This window comes from Macaca nemestrina, chromosome 5, assembly GCF_043159975.1.
Source record: "Macaca nemestrina isolate mMacNem1 chromosome 5, mMacNem.hap1, whole genome shotgun sequence".
Taxonomy (NCBI): Eukaryota; Metazoa; Chordata; class Mammalia; order Primates; family Cercopithecidae; genus Macaca; species Macaca nemestrina.
In genome coordinates this window covers 144,371,501-144,397,554 of record NC_092129.1, presented here as the reverse complement: position 1 = coordinate 144,397,554, position 26,054 = coordinate 144,371,501, and the positions used below count along the sequence as shown (strand labels likewise).

General features: G+C 40.3%; 1 protein-coding gene across 5 annotated transcripts in view; it reads right to left on the bottom strand.

Annotated features, from left to right (window-relative positions):
* LOC105474556 (BTB domain containing 9) overlaps positions 1-26,054 on the bottom strand; it is a 479,495-nt gene that overhangs the window by 176,512 nt on the left and 276,929 nt on the right. The gene's annotated exons all lie outside the window — the stretch shown is intronic.

Here is a 26,054-nt window from a genome sequence, read left to right as displayed (position 1 = left end):
CAAACCAGGTGCTGTTCAGTTCAACCCCTGAATGTCAGTCAGGTACATGACCTGAAGACATTTTTACCAGATAACACCAAGTAGCTTCTGCTCTTGCCTTGTGGTTAGGAATGTGCGGGAGCACATGTGCACAATCAGATGCTTTCCAGCTCAGTGGAAGATTTCATCCATTGGAGATGAATGCACGAAATCAATATTGCTTTCTTCTTTAAAAGGAAAAATCCAGAAACTACTGAAAACTCCTCACAGTTTCTTTTATTTTAATAATGCTCCTAAATCTTTGTTAGGAAGTTAACCTTATACACTGACGCCAGCCTCCCACTTGACTGCTGGGAAGTCTCCTGACCAGAGGAAGTGATCTGCAGAGATGGCCCAGCCTGCTCTGCAGCCTCCATCCTGGCCACATCAATCTGGCACCTGCACACAGTGCAGAGTTTCACTGGGCAGCCCTTGAGCATCTTGGCCTGTTCATCCTCTTTAATTCCCTGGAGACTTCATCTCCGACAAACAAGCATTAACCTTGGAGTAACTTGCTCTCTTCACTCTCCAAAGGGACCTGACAGTTCACAGGTTAATGAACAGATAAACTCACTCTTCTGAGTGTCACATGACTCCACGAGGGATGTGCCACACACCGTCTTACTGGAATTCAAAGGAAGAACCAGGAAAAGTAACTAGATTAACTGATAACGCCTCCCAAATTATGAACTATGCACTCTGAAGGATGGGGTATATTAAATGAACAGATTTCAATTAGGACATGACAGACTGGACAAGGTTTTAGTAATCTCCACCCCTCTGCTGTGTAAAACAACCTTCAATTTAGACGATATAATTTTACTTCTGAGTTAATCGCTATTCACTAATTCAGTAATTTCCTTACATTTCTCATCAGTCCAAGTTAACTGTATAATGTAAATGCCGATTTAGAAAATTCACATTAAGGAGACTATATTTGGGGTTTTTATATCATGGGCTATTTTCCCTCCTGATTCTTCAAGCCTGACTCTCATGGCATTCCCTGTGCACCTCATTTAGCCATCTGCTCCTTGACATGAGCTGATCACTCATCTTTATAACCAATATTAATGCTATCTCCTGAACTGCCTGTCCAGTGTGCTCACACCTACTGCAGGGAGACACCACTCTTCCTGTGTTGAGAATCAAGGCAACTGCTACATGTACCAGAGCCCACTGGTTAAGCAGGAATTTGGCCCTAATCTGTTCCTTCAAACCCTCAAGGCAGACAGAAAGTACTGCTTTTACTGGGTTTGGGTGGATGGGTAGGTTCATTCAACATAAGTTCTTACTGGTCTGGGTAGTAAAGACTATATTGTCCTTCACTTTGGCAGTGACAATCTCCCTGATGCTTTCTGGAAGGGAAGGAGTGTATTAATTCTGGCACCTTGGCCTGAATCTAATTTTGTCCATTTCCTTAAACCCACAGGAACTCAACCAGCATAGCATTTTCAACTGTATATGGCTGTGACAGCCTGAGTGCTGCTGTCTGCAACCTTGGAGGGAATAGAGGGAATGTGGTTTAGTGGAATTTGATCACATCATTTTGCTACTCTCTAGCTCAAATCTCTACCAAAGGAGAGACAGCTCTCCTACTGTGCACAGAAGAGCCAGGAAGTGACTAACAGGGTCTTTTCCCAATGGCGGTTCTTAAGGTTAATATATTCCAGGCTAACCTAAGGGGATTCAATAACCTTCCTTCCCTCCTGTTCTTTCTTTTTAAAACAATATATGGAATCAGGTTTTCCAAGTTTAGACAACTTATTTCCCAAATTTTACCCAGTGCAAACATTAGGAATGCAAGAAAATACGCAACCCTCCCCTCTCTCGCCCCGCAGTTATAAGCAACTGAGAATAAAAAGTTATACTGGAATACATTTTATACCCTTATGATAGTATTTGTGATAACAAACAAAATAATATATATGGTGGGAAACGCATTGAGAGATGCCTCCAGATAAAAAGTTCTGTGTAAATGAAGATAATGTTATCTCTGCTGCATAATCCTGAAGTAAAATGAGCAATTCACCATTATATATCACACCTTCTGATCAGCCTGTTATATGCAATGCTCACAACAAGTTTAATTATTCTACTTCTACAATGCTTTCTACGTCTCTAGAAAAAAAATTATAGCATAATTTGCAAAAATGGTGTAATGTCCCTACTCAAATACATATTTTAAAAAATGTGACATCAAAAGAAAGAAGCCAAGCTCCTTTTTCTCAAGCAAAAAGTTGCAAACATCCTGGACTTTCCCCATACTAAAGATCTAGCCTAGAAATGGCAAAAGGCTTCAACTAATGGCCCAACATCAATGACTGGAGGAGCAGCCTGAAACTCTACATTAAGAATTCAGGGCCAGGCGTGGTGGCCCTGTAATCCCAACACATTGGGAGGTCTGGGTGGGTGGATCACTTGAGGTCAGGAGTTCAAGACCAGTCTGGCCACCATGGCAAAACCCCATTTCTACTAAAAATACAAAAATTAGCCAGGCGTGGTGGCATGCGCCTGTAATTCCAGCTACTTGGGTGGCTGAGGCAGGAGAATCGCTTGAAACCAGGAGGCGGAGGTTGCAGTTAGCTGAGATCGCACCACTGTGCTCCAGCCTGGGTGACAGAGTGAGATTCTGTCTCAAAACAAACCACCACAACAAAAAAGGCCCTGTCCAGCACAGGAGTAGTGCCTCGATCCATGAGCAACGACTGAAAGGGGGAGGAGACAGCACAGGTACCATCCTTGACCACCAGCATATTTCCTTAACAGTGCTCACAGTGGAGCACCCCAAGGTAAAAGAAGTTATCACTACCCAAGTTATTGAAAAATCCAAGGGATAGGAATGGGAGAGTCCTCTCTCTTTTTGCTTTTTTTGAAAAACAAAACAAAACTTGGTTCTGGGTCATAACACCAAAACTGGAGAAGTAGGTATCACATTTTCTCTGTCACAAGAAATCCTGAATATAGGTAAAGTTTAAGATTTATTTCTTTGCCTTTTCAGCGCAAGTCAGACTCTGATTTAACCAGATAATAAAGGCACTGGCAGCCAGTGACTTCATCAGTGTGCAGAGAGGAGAACTGCTGAAAAATAGAACAAATATCCTTTGTTCTTGCTGAGGTCCTCAACAGCAGCTCGGACAGTTGGAAGATAATTAAAACTTAAACAGTGCAGAGGAAGGCAGATATGCAACAGATTGGCCATTTCTGATGAGGGTGAATGCTGTCCACGTGAACCATAGTGTAACAGTCTGTTTCCAATATTCTCCTCCCTTCCCTATGTTAGCTGTCTTCAAGTAGCTGACAGAGACTGGATACTGAACATAGTTCAGAACAGAATGTTTCAATACAGAAGTTTCTAGGAGATATAAGATTGTGGGTGAACGAGATTCTGTCTTCTTTAATAAAATAAAACTGAAACCTCCAAGGACAGCACTCTAAAACTGAAAGGCACTACAGAGTTTTGACACAATGTGGCTTTTAGCGTTCAACAGAATCAGGTTTGTAGCCCAGTTTCATCACTTAATTAAGTGTGTCACTAAAGGGAAAAAAAAAAAAAAGAAAAAAATATATATATACACACACATACATACATACATTTTTGAGACAGGGTCTCATTCTGCTGCCCAGACTGAAGTGCAGTGGCACGATCATGCCTCACTGCAGCCTTGACTTCTGGGCTTAAGCGATTCTCCCACCTCAGCCTCCCAAGTAGCTGGGACTACAGGCATGCACCACCACACCTAGCTAATTTTTTATAGAGATGTTGCCCACACCGGTCTCAAACTTCTGGGCTGAAACAATCCAACTGCCTCAGCCTTCTAAAGTGCTGTGATTATAGGTGTGAGCCACCGCACCTGACCCCCCCAATTTTTTTTTTAAACTTACTTTCTTCCTCTATAAAATGAGGTCAATAACACGAACTTTACAGGGTATTTAAATGAGACAAGTATTTAAAATATCAGATGCAGTGCTTGGCAGAGGAGGATACCATTAAACAGAAATTCAAAGAGGAGATTACAGGATGCAGAATTTCTTGGTTAGGACGTTGAGAACGCTGGTTGTCTTGGAGAGTATAGTAGTTAGTCCCCCCTTACCTGTGGTTTTGCTTTCTACAGTTTCAGTTACCTGCAGGACAGTATCATATTTGGAGACAGCAAGAGGGAGAGAGACTGCATTCCCGTAACTTTTCACAGTATATTGTTATAATTGTTCTAATTTATCATTAGTTATTGCTGTTAAACTCTCACTGTGCTTAATTTATAAATTAAACTTTACCATAGGTATGTATGCATAGGAAAATGTACAGTACATATAGGGTTCAGTACCATGCATAGTTTCAGGCACCCACTGAAGGTCTTAAAATTTATCCCGAGGATAAAGAGGGGATTACTGTGTTACTGACTTTAGATGTTAAAATGGTGCATCTATGAGAGGCAGGCCAAGGCAAAGACTTCAGGAACACAGGAAGGGGCTTGTCCTTCCTCTTAGGGCACCACAGTATGGGGACTATGGGCCATAGACATTCAGAATGCAAGCAACATTCAGAATGTAGATTTCCTGGCTCTACGGCACTTCTCGCTTTAATCCTCTAGCCTTTAAAAAAATGTTCTTGACCTGTCTTAACTAAGCATGAGGAAGCAAGGGAACAATCTTTTGCCCATATTTGGGTTTAAAGTTTAACGTATCTTCTCCCTTCCTCCAACCCAGGATCCCTTCTTGGCAGAGAACGTGAAATCCAGGGAGACTGCTCAGGGCCATGTGGTCCAGCTAAGTATACCCGGTGACGTGGTTCTTTTTTTGTAAGCCCTGGAAGTTAGGAATTTGAATTTGTTAAGAAAAAAATGCATTTCTTTACAGAGAGACGGCATAGTACTATGACCTAAAGACATTTTGCTTTGGAGATTTCACGGCATTCTCTGCCTGTTCTGGGAAGGTAGGAGTTCCTTTTCTTAATCTAGCTTTCCATCATTGCTTATGAGGATGCTACCAGATTTAATTTCTAAGGCACATATAGTACATCTTTAACATACTAAAGAAACTACAGAAAAACAGCAACTTGTGCATTCCAACTTTAAACCCCTAGTATTTTGCAGTCTTCAGCTCTAGTGGAGCACAAGCCTACCTGTGGTTACAGTTAATCCTTAACCTTTGCCTTAGTTATGTGATCACCTAACTTCTGTACTGAGCACGTTTTATTAAAACATAAAACTGAATTTGGCAAGAAATATTTAAACAAGCTCTCAAGGGATTAACTAAAGCTAAAATCCATCTGAATTCTATTCTTTGGTAAACAAATATTTATTCTCAATTTGAACTTTATATTCTCGGATTGAACAAAGAATCCTGAAAACAAGAGTTAGCCTCAGATTGGTACAAAAGAAGGGAACCTTAACATTTTGGCTCTTCCTTCAGTAACCACAGAGGACTCTGCGGAGAAACACCGTTCTTTGTTGTGGCCAGAGGCAGGCACCTAACAAGAACGTAAGCTACAGCATTCACTCCAGATTTGAGATCACCCAAGGTTCAGATGCACCATTTCCAAGATTCCTATTTGACCTTTTCCTTTAAGGAGATACTAAGAATATACATAAATAATTCTCTAACCCAAGAAGCAGGTAATGCCTGTGGGTTTCCCCAGTATGGAATTTTCTTCTAGTTCTGTGTATAATGTTAGTGCTCTTATAATCAAGCCACTGACTGGAGGGGGAGTGACTTCAGGTCTTGTTGCTAAGGCAGCAAGTGGAAAACAAGTTTACTGCCAGAATGACAAAAAGCTTCTAGAAAAAGCATGTTGCAAAAAAAGATTTGTTACTCTTAGAAAACCTTCCCTCTGGCTGATCTGTGGAGCTATAGATTCTCCTGTACTGACTTCAGCAAAGGGACCCAGCAGCATTTGCTTGTTTGGGAGAGGAAGGATTATTGAAAGGTTAAACACTGCACACAGGGCTAAGCAGAGGCTACTGTCTCAGAGAGCAGCCCTGATGCTATCTGACCATTTGCCCTGCAGAGGGAGCAATCATGTCCTGGCACCTCCACTGTTCAACCCGAAGGGCAAACAAAACAGGAAGTCCTGTATTTGAAAGAAAACACATACTACATAGAATCAAGTACATGGAAGGGATGAGATTGGTAGAAATAATTACTAATACAGAAAGTCATTCCAATACTAGAGATAAATATTCAATTTTTTGTTTGTTTGTTTGTGACGGAGTCTTGCTCTGTCGCCCAGGCCGGAGTGCAGTGGCCGGATCTCAGCTCGCTGCAAGCTCCGCCTCCCAGGCTCACGCCATTCTCCTGCCTCAGCCTCCCAAGTAGCTGGGACTACAGGCGCCCGCCACCAGGCCCGGCTAATTTTTTGATTTTTAGTAGAGACGGGGTTTCACCATGTTAGCCAGGATGGTCTCCATCTCCTGACCTCATGATCTGCCCGCCTTGGCCTCCCAAAGTGCTGGGATTACAGGCATCAGCCACTGCGCCCGGCTGTAACTGTTGTTTTTTATTTAGGGGAAAAGTGAATTTTGAATAGTAGGCTCTTCCTGTTCGCCAAATATGCACAGTCTAAAACTTGCCATGATGTGCCTGATGTGCCTTCAGTGTATGAAATTATATTTTGAATTAATATCAAAAATAATTAAAATATTTACATAAATTATATAAAATGACATAAGATCTAAAATGTATTTAATTCATGTACATTTTTTTGCTTGCAAATATACCACACAAGGTATACTGGGTAAATTTGCTATTATCAAAGATTTAATAAACATCTACTAGGGGCCAGGCGCTGTAGCTCATGTCTGTCATCCTAGCACTTTAGGAGGCCAAGGTGGGAGGATCACTTGAGCCTAGGAGTTCAAGACCAGCCTGGACAACAGAGGGGGACCCTGTTTCTACTGAAAATTAAAAAACTAACCAGGCATGGTGGTGCACGCCTGTAGTTCCACCTACTCGGGAGACTGAGGTGGGAGGATCAATTAAGCCCAGGAAGTTGAGGCTGTACTGAGCCATGATCACATCACTGCACTCCAGCCTGGGTGACAAAGTGAAACTCTGTCTCAAAAGAAAAAAAGAAAAAAGTCTACTAGACATAGGAAATAATGCTAAGCCCCATGAAGAATCGGCCAGAAGCCTTGATCAGACATAAGCCTTGATCTGGACAAATTTATAATACAGTTTGGAAAGCAAGATGAAAACATATCAAACTATATGACTTGATAGAACTGAATCAAAAGAAAGGCCTAGGTTCCAGTCAGAGCTTCATAATGCATTAGCTAATACAAATGGGGTAAGTTCCTTAATTTTTCTCAATCCCAGGCTCCACATGTGTAGTAGTGGTAGAGAGAAGGACGTAAGAGTTTATTACCTATTCACATATGGTAGCTTAATCTTGAAACACTGAATTTAGCAACATGAATATTAAAAGTCCTCCCAGGAACTACTCTTGCTTCAAAGACCAAAATAAAACAAACATAGCTAAAGGAGAATTAATTACCTTTCTACCCACTCTTCCCAACTCATGATCACTGATTCATCCAACAAATATTAACTGAGCACTTACTATGTGGTAGCTGTTGTTGTTGGGTGCTGGAATATGGTACTGAATAATACAGATAAAATCTCTCCCTCACAGAACTTACATTTAAAGTTGAGATAAACAACAAATTAAAAAATCAAATAATTATCCAGTGATTGATAGGTGATCTATTTAGCACTGAACTTTATAGACAAAGTTGCCAAATTAGAAGGATAAACAGACATAAAACTCCTACCTTCTGGAATAAAAGAAGAGTCAAATGGAAAAGTACAACTAGCTCTGTCTAAGAACATGGCTATAATGTAAATGAGTCTGAGGTGTCGACATAGGACACCTATTACAGCTATTTAGCAGGATACAGGCAAAAACCTAATTAAGTAGGCTTCTTAGCATCTGGAAAGAGGAACTGATTTGAATTTCAAGCAATGTCTTGCTTATTTCATGGTTTAGTTTACTTTTTATTCTTTCCATTTTTTTCAGATTGTAATTTTCAAGGGATTATAGAGAGAGAAAATGAGATGTAGAGTATATAAAATGAAAAATGAATAAGAGAGAGGGGAAGAAGAGAGACGGGGAGAAAAAGGGAGGGGGATAGAGAAAGAGAGGAGCAAGGGAGAAAGAGAAAAATGAATATGAACAAACCAACCCCTTCTCTGTCTCTGTTATGTGCTAATGTGAACAAATTCCCACATGGGAATAATTTTAACCAATTTTATTACTCAATAAAACATTTGAAACCAACATGAAGTATACTTTAAGAAACAGAACTAATTTACCAAAAGTTCAACATTTGCATTTTTTCATTAACTTTTCCCCTAGCCCAAGATGCTAGGGGCCGGGGAGAGAATTTCACTAGTTTTATCTTCAAAATGTCTGCATTATCTTTTCCAGTTTATCCAATAAGCTATGCATTTCCATGAATGGAGACAAATGAGTCTAATGGAATTGTGAACTAGAGAAAAAGCAGGAGAAAATTAAATTTGTTAGTTTCCCTATGAATCTATAAGAACTCATTTGGTGACTATGACCTGTAACATGCCTGCTATTTAGTGTCAGGGCAAGGAAAGTTTCTCCTTTTTTTTAACCTAAGACTAGGGTGGGCATATGCCATTAATTGTAACTTAAAAGTTTAAGGTTTGGAAGAATCTATTTTTGTCCTTTTTTTTCTTTTACAGTAGAGGATTAAATAGAGGAGGAAGAGAAGCAAAAGAAGGAAAAAGAATTCGTCTCTCCCCAAAGAAAAATCTAAGAATCCTTCTAAGAATGTAAACATTATATACCCTGATAAATCAGACAGGAATTGCCCAAGATGGCTTAAAAAACAGAATTGAAAACTAAGCATCAAAACCAAGAGAGTAATAAAGAGAGCATAGGGAGTGAGGAAATCACAAATCCTTACTCTAGACTCCTGAGAAACTAGCATTGGAATTAAAATAAAAGCTAATCACTTCTGCATATTGTACAAACAGCCTCTGCAGGCATTATTTCTTTTCATGGAAAACCCATACTCTGTACACTCATACAACCAGTTGTGTTATATATTCATATATATAATATATCTAATGAATATATATAATGTATACAGTATTATTATATATGACAATAATATAGGTTCATCTTCAAAAGCTCGACAGAACATATGGCCCTTGAAACCTCTGTATTTTCTACAAGCTATGTAAAGAAACCTGTGTTCCAGGCAATTGCTTCTCAGAGAACTAACTGAAATGTATTTACAGAAAACAAGCCCAATGCATTGAAGTCCCACCTACTATCCCTAGACTGCTTCAATGTTCACAGAAAATTTCAAGGACCCTCCTTTTCCCCTTGGGAAATTCTGAACCTCTACTTAGTGAAAGAATCATTAAAGAAAAAAATCCAGAGATTTACTTAGCATGCAATTTGAGCATCAATAAAATTATGCATAAAGCTACCAAAAAGAATCAGAATAGTCAAAGTAAATAAAAATAATACTGCAGAAAACTTGAGGAAAATGCTCACCACAGCACAGAAATGCAAACAATAACAGGAGAGAAAGAGAGAGAGAGAGAGGAGACACACACAAGTATTTTTGTGTTGAGTGCCAAAACTAGTATGGATATGTATAATACACTATCTCAGGGATTGTTAAAGCTGGAAGTGCATGACCAATTTCACTGTGGAAGCCTGTACTCCAGTTTCCAAATAGCATGAAGGATTACTAATTTCAGCACTACTGGTATAAGAGATTTTGCTGCTGAAATCTGTCAATGTGTTAGAACTTTAATGCAAGTAAAACAGAAACCAAAATAGCAAGACGCTCCAAGTGGCACTATTTGGTGGTCTACAGAGTCTGCTTATAGTAGGGGCTGAGCAGACATGGGATTCAAACCTAACAGTCTGCCCAATCATTTAAAAAGACATCTCCCCATATGTACACTTTATGTGTTAGGAGTCCTATGCACTGTTGAAGTTCAATTTTGAAGCCTGTCTCCAATCCATATTTCTGGTGGATTAGCAAGCAGGTTGGGAGGGGGAGTAGTTTGGCAAGGCTGTTTTTTGCCCCTCCCCAAAGCTTCTTGAGAGTTCAACCATTCATGACCTAGACTCTGCTGGTAGAGCATTAGTACTAAGCCAGTGATCAGAAAGAAAATGTCAATCCTCACACTTGTTTCAGAAATTCAGGAAAGGAAAAACTTAATGAGCGGAAAGAACAGAAAGTAAACTGTGTACTTTGTAAGAGAGGACTTCTTTTTAATATGCAAGAAGATTCTATCATATTACTAATAGTCGCTGCTACTGCTGTGCTGCTTGGCCTCTTCATTAAACCAAAACAAAGCTGGTTTCACTATTTCTTTTTCTTCTTTTACATTTTTAAAATAAAGTTATATATAAATGTAGTTTAAAAAGTCCAACAACCTATAAGGCTTATTATGAAAAATATTCCTCCATGCTCCATTTCCTCTCCACCTCAGAGGCAATAATTTTTACCTGTTTAAATTTATTATTTTAGGATTTATCTCACATCTATAATTAACATGCTTCTAGTGTTATATCTTGACCTTCAATTTTAGGCTTTATTCACCAACCTACTACTATAGAAGATGAGGATTTAGCTTTCCCTCTCCACGTGTACCCTTTCCCATCCCCCCAAGTTAGACTGTACTGTAACTTTGTTGGATCAATATTCAGTGCTTACATTATGACTATGTAAATGTTATTCACAATTAATATGTGGAGTACTTTTCTTTCCTGCACAATTTTTTTCCCTGTGAGAATTAAAAATAATCTTGGTTTTTGTTTTGCTTAGTTTCGTATGAGCGCAACACTAATTCACCTCGTTCCTCTAACTCTCCCTTAACCGACTGAGCTCCTCTCAAGACATTCTGACACATCAGGCATTTTTTGAAATTTCTTCTTCTTGAAGAAGTCTTCTTGGGCCTTCTGAACAGTTTCAGTCAAGTCTAGCTGCCCTCTAATCCTGCAGCAAGCTATCATCCCGGGATCCATCTTCACCATCATTGTAGGGATTCTTTAATCTCTCTCGGGTGTTAAACAGCCTGGACCTATATCCCACACTTTCTTCTTTCTTGGTCTCCTCTCTCATTTTGGTGGTACATTTACAAACAGTTTCCTGAGAAATGGTTTCTAGGAGATAACATTTTTAAGATGTTGTGTTAACATTATCCTTAGACCACCTTCATATATGATTGGTCTTGTGGCTGGGTACAGAATCTTAAGTTGGAAATAGATTTCCTTCAGGACTCTGAATATATTGTTTTACTGCCTGTGAAGCTTCTAGTTTTGCTTTTGAGAAGCCACTATGACACTGGATCAGGTTATTTTCTTCCTTTTGTCTTTTTTTTTTTTTAAAAACCATGCCCTGCTCTGGGAGCATGTAGATTTTCTCTACATCCCTTATATTCTGAAATTTCATGACAATGATGATGTGACTTGCTGTGGGTCTATTTTATTCCAGTGGGCTGAGCACTCAGAAGGCCCTTGCAATTCTGAAACCCATGTTCTTCAATTTTAGCAAATTTTCTTGAATGACTGTTATTAATTTATTCCCCCGGATTTTTTCTAATTTTTCCTTATGAAACTCTTAGTTTTGAATATTGGACTCCCTCATCTTGACCTGCATTTTTATATTTTCTCTATTTGCCATAATTTTGTTATCTTGTTCTACTTTCTGGGAGAGTTCCTCAACTTTATCAGCTATCATGCCTCCTGAGTTTTCCATTTTTGCTTTAATATTTTAAATTTCTAATTATACTTCTTATTCTCTAAATGTTCCTTTCTTTTTGGTCTAGGGTTGCCATATGTACCTCAATCTCTTTAAAGATAGCAAAATTTTTCTTAAAGTTTCCATATCCTTATATAGGTTCCCTCTATTTGGTGTTTTTGTTTCATATTAGTTTCCTCACATGTCTGGCTGTCAGGAGGGAAACTAGAAATGCAGTGAAGATTCTAAGAATATAGTGAGGCTCACAGACTTTTAGCTTCATGTTAGGATTACCTAAATGGGTTCACCATTAGGAAAATCCTACTTTTAGATTCTTTAGCTCTTCCATCTCAAGATGGTCAGATTATCCCAGGAAGATGTTTCTAATCCTTGCATGGAAGACATGGGCCTGACTACCAGAGTTCTCGAAGCTAAGATGGGGGTGCTGGGGAGGGTGGTTATGTGTGTTGGAGGTGTGACTGAGTTACTGAGAGGTAGGGTCTCCTCCTATGGTATGACCTTTCTCAACTATGCACGTTGTCTCTCCTGTTTTAGAGACACTCTGTTTTATCTGCCTCAGAGAATAAATTTCCAATTTTCCATCACGATGAGGGAGAAACGGTCAGACTTCTATAAAATAGGGGAGAGGATCTAGAGCTCGATTGTTTCATAAACATGTAGTTAACCAATCTTCCTCACAGTAGCCCTTCCCTACCCACTTCATTCATCACAGTTTCAGAGGTACCTGGTGCCTTTATTCCTAAGCCTTTGAGGATTTGATAGCTTAGGAATCAGTTTCTTGGGGGCCTGCTAAGTCATTTACCACTTGTTCATCTGCTTTACATCTTTCTCTTCCACGTTTTTGCCTCCTCTTCCCGTTTTCTTTATCCTTGTGGGTTTACACCTAAAAGAAAATCTCTTTATTTTAGTGGAGTTTTGTTCTGAAGGGAGTGAGAATTGATGTGTTCTGAAGGGAGTAACAATCTGCCATCATAACCTGAAACCTTAACTATTTTTCATAAGAGCAAACTGGATTATTCTGGCTCTCTGCTCCACTCTCCCCATCCCTTTGGTTATTCCTGTAAAAATAAAAATTTGAGCAGGGATCTTTGCTGGACTTACTGAGTCTGAGATCTTGGCCTTTCCAGGCTGCTATCACTTGGGTACAACCACTGAGACTGTCGGTACTAGGACAACAATACAGGAGACGATAACCATTTCTCCTCATTTCCTTTCCCATCTTCAGCCTGAGGGCTACAACTCTTTATTCCTTCTTGTCTTAAAATAATATTTTACCTTGTTGCTGCTCCTCCATCCCCCTCCTTATCCCATTCCTTCTACCAGGTCTTCAAATGGCTATCTCAGATTACTTAGCTATATTATCTTCTGAACTTGTTTTTTCACTAATTAAGTTCCAAACAAGGATATGTCCAGACATTCCCATAAATTATCACCATTCTGCAGAAAGATTCAAATCACTGAGTAATTTTGTTAGCCAGTCTCTCTCTCTCTCTCTCTTTAAAAGAAGGAGGGTGTGTGTTAATTCCTACTGAGTAAAAATAAAATAACTCAGCTCATCCTCACACTGAAACAGCTGCACAGACGGCACTGGCTGCTCTGTTTATCTTGATAACTGTGGAAAAACACCATCTCCTCCCCTTCTCGCTCTCTCCAGAACAATCACTATATTCCACATGCAGATGGGGTGATTTAGATCCTCTCAAGCAGAGACAGGCTTGTCTGGTGTTCTTCCTGCACATCCACACTGCACCCTTCCTTTGCTTCTGTTGGCACAGCCCAGTTGCTTCAGATACCAGCTGCTTCAGGAGGACCTGATAGATTCAGCTGTGGATCCCCCGGAGGCTTCCTAATGCCCCAGCTCAGCCACCTGCATCTAAGCAGAGCTACGGGAATTGAGTGCCAAAGTAGGAGAAAGTACATACTGTACATCCTCTTTAATCCATGGAGTTACTGCCACAGCAGCAAAAGGGGAAGGGAAGGAAAAACAAATAAATACCTCATAGGTATGGGGAGCAGGGTAGCCAAGAGTTCTAAGTCAAAGGAGTAGAGAGCAAAACACAGGTGAGTAGGGAGAAAGCTTTCAACAAGGGTCCATTCCATTTTACTGCTTACTCCAGGGAGGTCAAGGAAATCCTGTTTGTTTGTTTGTTTGTTTTCCTGAGTCATTCAATGAGTCAGACAGGATTTAAAGACAATAATAAATGATTTCAATGGATTGTGACCTTTTTGTTAAGCTAAGGAAAGTTAAGTTAAATATGCAGGATGGCCAACTATCCAGGTTTGCCTGGAACCGTCCTGGTTTTCGCACTGAACATCTCCTATCTTAGGAAACCACTCAGTCTCAGGCAAACCAGCAGAGTTGCTCCTCCTACGCCACCACCAACAGCCATTTCCCATTCCGGGATCTATGTGAAACTGGGCAACATTCAAATTCTACACAGCACCTTCCTTTTCTTCCAGGGCCGCTCCTGCCACACAAACTCTCCTCAGCCTTAACACTCTTCAGTCGAACAGACGAGAGCATGAAAAGGCCATTCTGTGCTTGACTTTCAGCAGAAAGGCAACTGTGTCATTCTGAGTTCTCCCAGCTTGTCTTCTGGAGTCCCTGTCAGAAGCACAGGCCATCTAGCCCGATATAACTGAATCAAAACGATCATGGCAGAAATGTCTTACTGCCTACAGAAACAGTGCATCCCTCAATAACTTTAAAACGCTGAACTCTGAAAAGGAAGCCAAAGAAAACTCAGTTACACAGGGGCTGATAATTCAGTGTGTGGATTACTCAGGCTCTCTGTTCTGTTCTCCCTTCCCTCTGGCCCAAGTCGTTAGGCCATTTCACTGCTCATTAGCAGGGAAGAGGAGGAAGGAAAGGTGGGGGAAAGTTGAACCAGCCAATTTTTCTATTTATGAGCAGGTTTCCTAGGAAAGGTGTTCAAACTATTGGCTCAAGAGGTTCTTTGGTGGGGATAGAAGATTAAGCTTTGGGGGTTGTGGCATGATTTGTTGATTTTCATCACTTGATCTCTCCTAAATTCTCAAATAGAATGAACTATTGGACCTCTGTTTTCATTGAAAGGCTAGCAAAATGACAAATGTTAGACAAAAAAAAAAAAGTTACTAGTTAAACCACACAAGATCCTATCTTTTTAAAAAGTCACTTGACAAACTCTAGAAAGAACTGGTAATGCTAACAATTTAGAAGATAAATATAATTGGATGATTATATACTGTGCTTTAACATTTTTACAGCTTAAATTAAAGAAGTCCCCCAATCCAGATTAAGTGTGAAATACTAATTTGGGAAAGATACCAGAAAGAGCAATTTGGTTTTGGTTTATTCACTTAACTTCTCAATTTCCTCATCTGTAAGAGGGAAAATAACAGTACCTAACTTTGTGGGATTAAATAATACATGTGTTAAGTGTTCAGCACTTTACCAGGAACATCCTAAGTGCTCAATAAATGGTACCCAGCATATAGTAGGTACTCAAAAATGTTAAATAAATATATCATAATTTATTTAGCATTTTTATTGTGCAACTACTATATGCTGAGCACTTTTAGGCACTAGATATGAAAACGTATATGAACAAGTCAATCTCTAAAAAAGGCCCACCCTTTTAATGCAGGCAGGAAATTACAATACATATTAATAAATGCTGTTATACAAACTCCACACAAATAGCATGGCAGCACACAGGAATGGTACATAATCCAGACAGAGACAACCAGGACAGGCTTCCCAGATGTGACTGCTAAGTATTGAAAGATGCGTGGGGTTGGGGGGATGCCAGGAAAAAATGTATGGGGAAGGAAAATGCAGGCAGAAGAGTAACATGTGCAAAATCTAGGAATGTGACTCTAGGACCTTAGGAAGACAGCGGAGCACAGTAGGACTGGAGTCTACACTCAACTGGGATGGAGAAGTAAAGGCGGAAACACAGGGTGTGGCTGTGAAGAGAACAACAGGATGGAACGACAAGATAACGGCTAGAGGGAGACTGTAGAGTCAAAAGAGGGATTTGTTTATTAGTAGGTAAAAGTGATTTTAGTAAGTTTAAATGCTGCAAAGGGAAAGAGCCAAGAGCAAAGAGATGAAGTTTGTTGTTTCCTATCAGTGTAAGGGAGGAACAGGATCTGACCTAATGGCATCCCTTTCCGGTTTCAGTGAGGGTCTCCTTGCCTCTGTGAATCTGTTCAAGCGTCGAGGGGTCTGGATCAGTGTTTCTCGCCCCTGTTTGGAAATATATGGATGCTACCCTTAGAGACTGTGATTTAACTGAAATGGGGCAGAAAGCCTAATATGTAGCTAGGGGGTGGGGACTATTAGTCTGAATCATAATAAACACCCATAGTCAGACATAAATATAAACACATATTTCAGTTGGGAGCAGTGGCTCATGACTGTAATCCTAGCACTTTGGGAGGCTGAAGCGGGAGGACTGCTTGAGGCAGGGAGTTTAAGACCAGCCTGGGTAACATAGCAAGACCCTGTCTTTACAAAAACAGAAATTTAAAAATTAGCTAGGTGTGGTGGCACAAGGCTGTAGTCCTAGCTACTCTGGAGGGATGGGAGGATCACTTGAGCCCAAGAGTTGGAGGCTGCAGAGAGCTGTGAGCATGCCACTGCGTTCCAGCCTGGGTAACAGAACGAGACCCTGTCTCTTAAAAAACAAACAACAGCTTGGCGCGGTGGCTCACGCCTGTAACCCCAGCACTTTGGGAGGCCGAGGCAGATGGATCATCTGAGGTCAGGAGTTCGAGACCAGCCTGGCCAACATGGAGAAACCCCATTTCTACTAAAAATACTAAATCAGGTGGGCGTGGTGGTACATGCCTGTAATCCCAGCTACTTGGGAGACTGAGGCAGGAGAATCACTTGAACCTGGGAGGCGGAGGTTGCAGTGAGCCAAGATTGTGTCATTGCACTCCAGCCTGGGCAACAAGAATGAAACTCCATCTCAAAGAAAAAGAAACAACAAACAACACCACCACCACCATAGAAGAAAACTCCACATGTATTTCAAATGCAAAGATGAATTACTTTGAGGTTAAAGGTCCTTTGGATTAACGGACTGCTGGTCTACTTTTTCAATGGAGAGGACCCAACATACCTCCACTTGCTTTTCTGGCTCTATGACTAACTACTTCTATCATATGCTCTATGTTTGAATCATGGGTAATTCCCCAAAAGTACTTCAGGTGTCTTGCCTTACAATTCTGCTCCTGGGTATGTCCTTCTCTCCTTACTCCCATAGTGAACCATAATCTTCACCCAGTTCAAATGACACATATTTATGTAATTTCTCATGAGTACTGATTCATCCCAAGAAGCATTAATTTCTCCCTCATCAGTGCTCACATAACTTCTATTATGGTGTGTCTCACGTTGTATGAAAGTTAAGTGTCTACTTTTCAGCTTCTTCTACTGGACTGTGATCTTTCTGAAAGCAGAGACCATTCCTGGTTCATTTTCCTTTTCAAAGTACCCATACAGTGTCCAGTAGAGTACATGGAATGCACTAGAATGTTAACTAAATGAATGAATCAATGTGGGTAAACAAATGGTAATCATTGTAAAAATTGGATTGAAGAATACAATAATTTTAAAAGATTGCTAAGATTCATCACAGAAAATAATATTTATGTGAAATTATTTCTTAGAAGAATATAAATTACTCCCAAACACCAAATAATTTTCCCAGTGGTATAGAGTATGAAACTTGATGCTTAAGGCTTGGTACATATAAATCTCAATTAGACAGTGTTTCTTTCTTCAAAAATCCTTTTTATAAGGTAGCCAAATACTGGTGGGATAACATTACAATGTACAGTGGCAGCAGGATTTGAGAAGTATAGCAGAAGAAAGGAAAACCACCAGTAAGGTTTCTAAGTGACAACTGTCAGCAGGCTGGAGAACTGCTTATAAATACAACAGAATTAAATAACCATGGTATCATGGCAGAGTTGCTCAGACATAATCACCAAAGAGATAAAAATTCCTCTCTAGAAGGATAATAATATTGCAATCTGGCTTTCACTCATGGGAATCTCAGTAATAGGAGAGAGTGGCCTGGAAACGACAGAACCACATGATAGAAGAAAACGGGAAAAAAAAGAAGCTGAAAATAAAAAATATCCCAATTATTGCTATAAGAAGGTGTATAGTGCCTGCTTTCATGGAATTCATCAGCATCAACTTTTTATTTATTTATTTCACTTTATTTTTAGAGATAGGGTCTTGCTCTGTTGCCCAGGCTGGAGTACAGTGATGTGATCATAGCTCACTGCCACCTCCAACTCCTGGGCTCAAGGATTCCACCTGTTTCAGCCTCCAGAGTAGCTGGGACTACAGGTGTGCACCACTGTACTGGCCAGCATCAACTTTTTAAAAAGTTTCTCTAGGCTGGGAGCAATGGCTCATGCCTGCAATCCTTTGGGGAGGCCAAGGCAGGAGGACTGCTTGAGGTCAGGAGTTCAAGATCAGCCCTGGAAATATAGTGAGACCCCTGTCTCTACAAAAACAAAAACAAACTAGCAAAAACCTAAAAAATTAGTTGGGCATGGTGGTGCACACCTGTAGCCCCAGATACTATGGAGGCTGAGGCGGAAGGATGGCTTGAGCCTAGGAGCTGGAGGCTGCAGTGAGCTATGATTGCACCACTGGGTGACAGAGACCCTGTCTCAAAAAAAAGTTACTCTAACTCTGAAGAGCTTGCATGTAATACACTCCAATTCTATCGGCAGTATTATATTTATCGTAACTACTTTGGGAAAAATAGAAAGGGAAGAGATAAAATTATTTATGTAATCAGAGAAGTACAAAGAGAAGAAAATAAAATGGCTTGAGAGGCATATTATAGGAGTAATGGGAAGAAATTAAGAAAATGGTGAAATTAGGTTACATATCAGAATTCTCTCAGCATGATTTTTCCTGTGGTGTGAAAGCATCTTCTGGACTAATAACACTAATTTTAAATGCCCTCCTAATAAAATGTTCAGGTTGCTACAGCCTATTAGACAGCAATTTAAACCTTGTGGGCTCTACTTCTCCTGTCTTAGGTCTGCTGCAGTATGGCTGTCACAGGGAATGAGGCCTTGAGAATCCTGGGCACGTGGGGGTTACACTAGCCAGGTAAAAGATGGAAGGTCCATCATCAAGTCACTTAAAATTGGACCCAACATTAGAGAAAATGCAATGGAGCTGAGTGGGATGAATTAGAGAACCTAATGTAGCATCAAAAAAAAACCACATTCATTGATGCCAAGGGACATTTGGAGGACACTGTGTTTAAATTTGGGGCTCATTTTGTAGGAATGAGTGTCAACTGTCCTTGATCTTGCAGCTGACGCTACACACAGGAACTCCCTTGCAAAAATATTAAGAAAAGCACTGCCAAGCTGACAGGGAATAGTTTAAATCCCTAGTTCCCAAAATGATTTCCATTGCTTCCTTCTTTGGTTCAGTGATGATGATGTCATCATGCATCTGCAGTTTTTTATTTTTATATGAACACAAAAACAGACAGAAAACACATTAAAGTGATATGTAATTTTCAATGCAAATGCTTTCAGACTAACAAGAGTTGTGTTTTATGATTAAGTGGAAATTGGTTATTTGCTTTAAATATTTATGATAAAGTATTTAGAATTAACACTTAAGTAATTCAATCCAGGAGATTAAAAAAACTGCAATATTCCTTGCCTGACCTTGGCAGCTAAGGTGATATAGCCCGTTACCTTAGCTGTGGAGGGACTTTATATAATAAATCACATCCACAAATAGTAATCAAAATGGTTTTGTGCCTAGTTCTGCTACCAAACCCAGGTAACCTAAAGCAAATTCTTTAACCTTACTCTTTTTTAGTGTGCCTAACAAGATAAAATGGAAAATACTAACATAACATACACTGGAGAAAAACTAAACCAACTAGATTGATGAATAAGACAAGACCCTGTAGATCTTGAGAAGAGAGATCTTTTCTGTTCTGAGACTTCTGGAAATCCTAAAAATCATTCAGCAAGGCACTAGTTTTGTGTAAATGAATCACATCCTAGGACATGGGAGTCCTATGACAGCAGATGTTCCAAAGTGCTTGGGGGAGACTGTGAGTAATCCAGTCTCCAAAGGTGTTTTTAGGACTAGGCTAAATAGTAACACTTTTAACACTGAGGCAATGTTGAATGGTTTGTAATAATATATTATAATGTTTATGACATGTTTTAAAAAAGTAATTAACATGTATTAAATACTTAGTCTACGCACTAAGTATTTAGGCACTACACTAAGCACCTTACCTGTTTAATACTTAGTCTATGCACTAAATACTTAGTCTAGGCACTACACTAAGCACCTTACCTGTTTTCACTCATTAAATTCTCTTAACTTACAAGGTAGGCATTATTACTATCCACATCCTACAGATGAGTAAAGTGAGACATAATCAGAGTGTTTAACTAACTCGTTTAGGCTCACAAGCTGGGAAGTGATGAACTATGCTTTGGGCCTGGCTGAACAGCAAGGCTGTATTTCAGAACATTATAACTGAAGTAAAAATAACCGGAGGAAAAAAAATCTGACATTGCTGGTTCCATCCATACCAGCAAGAGTAACAGGCTGCTGAAGACACTGAAGATATAGGCTGGATGTGGCGGCTCACACCTGTAATGCTAGCACTTTGGGAAGCTAAGGAGGGAGGATTGCTTGAGTCCAGGAGTTCAAGGACCAACTTAGGCAACACAGGGAGACAAAATTTTTGTCTCTACCAAAAATTTTAAAAACAAGAAAATTTTCAGGGTGTGGTGGCACACGTCTGTAATTCCAGCTTCTCAGAAGACTGAGGTGGGAGGATTGCTTGAGTCCAGGAGGTTAAGGTTGTGTTGAACCAAGCTCATGACACTGTACTTCAGCCTGGGCAACAGAGCCAGATCCTGACTCAAAAAAAAAAAAAAGAGAGATACTGAAGGTACAATCTCTCAAGGCCAAATGTTACCCATAAGTAACATTTCTACATGGCCCACAATAAATAATCTGAAGATAAATAATGAAAAATAATTTCTGGGCTGGACGCGGTGGCTCAAGCCTGTAATCCCAGCACTTTGGGAGGCCGAGACAGGCGGATCACGAGGTCAGGAGATCGAGACCATCCTGGCTAACCCGGTGAAACCCCGTCTCTACAAAAAATACAAAAAACTAGCCAGGCGAGGTGGTGGGCGTCTGTAGTCCCAGCTACTCGGGAGGCTGAGGCAGGAGAATGGCGTAAACCCGGGAGGCGGAGCTTGCAGTGAGCTGAGATTCGGCCACTGCACTCCAGCCTGGGCGACAGAGCAAGACTCCGTCTCAGAAAAAAAAAAAAAAAAAAGAAAAAGAATTTCTGTATTTAAAAATTGGAAGGAGAGACTGCTCACAAAGTAGACAACTGCTGGTTTTCAAAAACAAGGTTCAGAAGAAATAACAGAAAACAGAGGTTTTCATTTCTATGTTAACTGGATACAAGGAAGAAATTATATTGAACTCTGGCTCTCATCTTTGCTTCCTAAAGGTATCTAGTTCTTCACTGCTTCAGTGTAAGAAATACCAGTTTTACTAACTCAGAATTAAAAGAAGAGTATGACCTGCTTCATAAATATATAGGTCTGATTTCTCAAAATATAAAGAACTTACAAGTTAAATATTTTAAAAACTCCATTGAATCTGATTTTCACTGTCTAGATAAGAGGGTCATGATTTTAATTTGCAAAATAAGTACCCCCTTCCTTGCTTCCATCATAGCCTAAGTGTCCCCTTAGAATGACATACACAGGCATTGCCCTGCCTCTAGCTTCCTTTCAAGGAAAATCTTTTCTTTTCTTTTTTTTTTTTTTTTTTGGAGACGGAGTCTCGCTCTGTCGCCCAGGCTGGAGTGCAGTGGCTGGATCTCAGCTCACTGCAAGCTCCGCCTCCCGGGTTTACGCCATTCTCCTGCCTCAGCCTCCCGAGTAGCTGGGACTACAGGTGCCCGCCACCTCGCCCGGCTAGTTTTTTTTTTTTTTTGTATTTTTTAGTAGAGACGGGGTTTCGCCATGTTAGCCAGGGTGGTCTCGATCTCCTGACCTCGTGATCCGCCCGTCTCGGCCTCCCAAAGTGCTGGGATTACAGGCTTGAGCCACCGGGAAAATCTTTTCTTATCTATAGATTAATTCTGACAGCTATCTGGAGTCACCAAGAAACCACTCCATTTCCCCAGCACTGCGAGTACCAGCCAACTGACACAAGAAGCAGGTTTTGAAAAGGAAAGCTGTCCCCTAAGCAAGTCATACAAGGCATGTATATACTGTATACTTTATAACAGGGCAGAACCCAAGAGTAAAACAGAGGCCTGGGCTTTCCTTAACAAAAGAGAATTGTTGGTTTATGAATTAAGGCCAAAAGACACATACTTAAAACCAAATATTTTGGAAGCTGCTAAACATCGAAATGCTTCTAAATAGTTGCAAGCACACAACTGTGATTGGTCCCATGAAGGAAGTGGAAAAGAATGATGAATGCAATGGTGATTGATCTTATGGGGCCTTTTTGGAAGAATAAGAAACGGAAGGCTTTCAGCTTTATGACCATTCACTAGGAATGGAAAGAAGAATGATCTTTTCTTCACATGATATATGCACAATTTCTTCTAGCATCCTTGTGTTGTAGCTATTGCAATTTCACTGCATCTGGTCTTTGGTTAGGTAAGGTAAGCACACAAAGTGTGGTGTGCTCTCAATGTCCTGACTATAGAGACCTGATGAAGGCTCCAGTTATGGTAATAAGACTTCAAGATGAACACAGATTCAAAAGGCCGAGTTGTTTTTCATGAAGTTCACAAAGCAGACACCCTATGAAAAACCTCACCCAAAATTGTGAACACTGTAGAACAAGAGTTACAGATAAACGATTTCTGACTTAATGAACCACAGTGGCCAGAAACCTGCTGATCCTGCTTTCCCCTCCCAAAACTTGCTGCTCTCAGCTCTGGCCCTAAGGGTGGCCTATAATTTACATTAAAATAAAATATGAGAAAGATTAGTAAAATTTGGTTAATTTGTCCATCTTTTTTCATAAGCAACATACAAAAGAATTAAGATTAGAAATATACATAATACATTACACAGTTAAGTGGTAGCCTCTTGATACTTTATAGCGACTTAGGTTTTCTTGAGAAGGAGGACTCAGGGCACGATTTCTGACAGTTACACCATAGCAGCTGCGTGCCTCTGAAAGGAACTGCGGTTTCAACTTTTAGGGGAAGAGAAGCTCCTCAAGGACTGGACTGGGCCCTCTTTGAACTCTGTAAAATGACTCAACGTTCAGATCTGGTGTCATGTTTGCAGTGAGGGCTCAATAATTATTCAGAGGAGAAAATTATTAACTATAGAAGAAGAGACAGAGAAAAAACCCTGGAGAGTACAATCCGTGGAAGTTTCAAGCCCTCTCAGACCACAAGTGGTGCTTTCTTTATCAGTGGGCAGATGGGGTAACTAAACATATCTATTAACGTGCAAGACTGATTTTAAAATGTGCTCCTAACTGTAGATATTCATAAAAGCAATTATGTACATCATCTTGCAAGAATGCTGCACCAGAAATGGCAAAAAAAAAAAAAAAAAGAAAGAAAGAAACCACCCTGCCTGCCTGAAAAGCTCCATGTTTTCCCCTTATTCTATGTATCCATAGTAAACTCAATTCACTGCAATAAACTTTTCAGAGAGTATATGTGTGTGGTGGTGGTAGTGATGGTGATGCGATAATAGAAAGGAGGAAAGGTGTGGTATAGTAATAGTGCTGTCAGCAATAAAAACTACAGATTCTTTATGTTCTTAGCTTTTAGACACTAATAGTAAAACAGAAGAGAACCCACTGCACCTCTTGCTCCACACCAATGTTTTGCACCTCTTTCTTCATTATTACTGCCCTAAGGAAGCTTTTAAGACATTTTTAATCACGCCCCACTTTGAAATTTTAACACCACAGATATATTGTATATCTGCTTATGTACCACATGTATATCTGCACTTTATACATAAAATAAGAGGGAGACTCTTCCCCCCAAAACCAATTTCCATCCCTTTGGGGGAAAACATTGCCCCTTTTGATGCATGCGCTATACTAGAGCTCCTTTGCCCCCTTTTTTTTTTTTTTTTTTTTTGAGACAGAGTCTTGCTGTGTTGCCCAGGCTAGTGCAGTGGCATGATCTCAACTCATTGCAACCTCCACCTCCTGGGTTCAAGTGATTCTCCTGCTTCAGCCTCCAGAGTAGCTGGGATTACAGGTGTCTGCCACTGTGCCCAGCTAATTTTTGTATTATTAGTAGAGATGGGGTTTCACCATGTTGGCCAGGGTGGTCTCAAACTCCTGACCTCACGATCCGCCCACCTCAACTTCCCAAATAGCTGGGATTACAGGTGTGAGCCACCGTGCCTGGCCTTTACCTTTTTTTTGACTCATGTATTCCTTTGAGACTCTGATGAAAGTTATGACTCCCTTTCTTGCCCCCTGTTCAAAATATGTACAAAATTTTATATACAATCAGAGCATTCACTGGATCCCCTGGAGCCTACCCATGGACCCCAGGCTGAGAGTCCCTGCTCTGCATGCTCTCCTTAGGTGACTACATACATTTTCACCTCTCTAACTTCTGAGTATTCTTCAATCACAATTCACAGCTCAATCACTGAGTTTCAGGCTCAGATGCGTAGGGTGAAGACATACCCATTTAGGTCCCACAGATACTTCAACTTCAACTGTCCAATTCTGAATTCATTGTCTTCTACTCAAACCTGCTTTCAGATTCCAGTTTAATTCATGCCGCCATACCTTCCTAGTTTCTCAGGGAGAATTCTGGGTTATCTCTGATTCCTTTCTCCTCACTTCATAGCCAATCAACAAGTCCTTCCCACTGTCTTAACTTAATATTTCTCAAATCTGTGCCTCTTTTTCAGCACTCTGCCCTAGTTCAGGGCTTATCATCTCCCACCTGAAACACTCAAATGATACCTCTGCTTCTACTCTTGCCCTCCTCCATCAAATCCATTCTTCAAACTTCTCCCTAAGGAAGCTTCTGAGAATACAAAATCTGACTATTTCTGCTTAAAATACTTCAATGACCAAGCCCCTGAAGAAACGCAAATATACAAATGGCCTTCCAGGTAAAATGGGCTTCCTAGATTCCTAATACAATCTCTAAATCACCTGCCCCTCAAGTCTTTTCATGTCATCCCCCTGCCTACCTGATGCTCTGCTAATATCCAGCTGAGAACAGTTCACTCTAGACGTTGTGCAGCTTCACATTCCCACCACTTCCTCTACCTAAAACAAACTTCAGCACCTTTTCTTCCCTTCCGCACCTTGTGAAGTGATTGCTCTTGTGAACAAAGCTTCTCTGAAAAGTAATTTCAAGAAAAGATGTTTGTAATACTCACAGAAGAAGAGAGGTAGGTAAGGAGGGGAAGAGAGAAGGAATACAAGAAATATCTTGGGCAAAATTGGAGCTTTAGCTCTGCTGCCCTTCTGGTGCTGGGCTACCTGTTCTCTTGGCCAGGGCTCTTCGGGTACCTGACTAAGTTGGGCCAATCAGGTTCTATTTCCAGGAATTTGGAATTAGCAATCAGGATTCCAGCTAGTTGGCTGGTGTTTCTTGAATTGGGAAGTAATATAAATCTGAAATGAAGGCAACTACCATTGGCTATGTATTCTCACTGAAGAAGAGGATGTCTGTGGATAAAACAGTAATGAGAGAGAGGAGACTACACAGCCCTGGAAGGACAACGAAAATAACATCAGCTCGTGACCATTTTCCAGTCCCTATTCTGGTTTCTAGTAAGGCCTGACCATCTTTCCTTCCTTGGTTCCACCAACAATCTCTGTATCCTGATTGTAAATTCCAGTTTGTTTTGGCCAGTCTGAGCAGATTTCTGTTCCTTGCAATATAAGGGACTTGACTATGTCAGCGTTAGTAGAGAAGTGACATCCAGTATGGAATCCCGATCGCCTTCTTTTGTTTCGTAGCCAGTATTACTCACTCAACCTGCCTCTTTGAATATAATATATTACTTTTTGTGTAAATGGTAGGGCAATCATATTAGAAGTCATAAATGTACCTCATTTAAATAAACTATCCAAGCTTCAATGCTCCAAAAAACATAAAACAGAATTGAAAACAAATGAATCTTTGCTTTGGGCTTTAAGGCTTATGAATTAAATGAGCTATTAATCAGACGTGGAAAGATACTGGCTTCTTTCCCATGGTTGTCGTTGTAAAATTA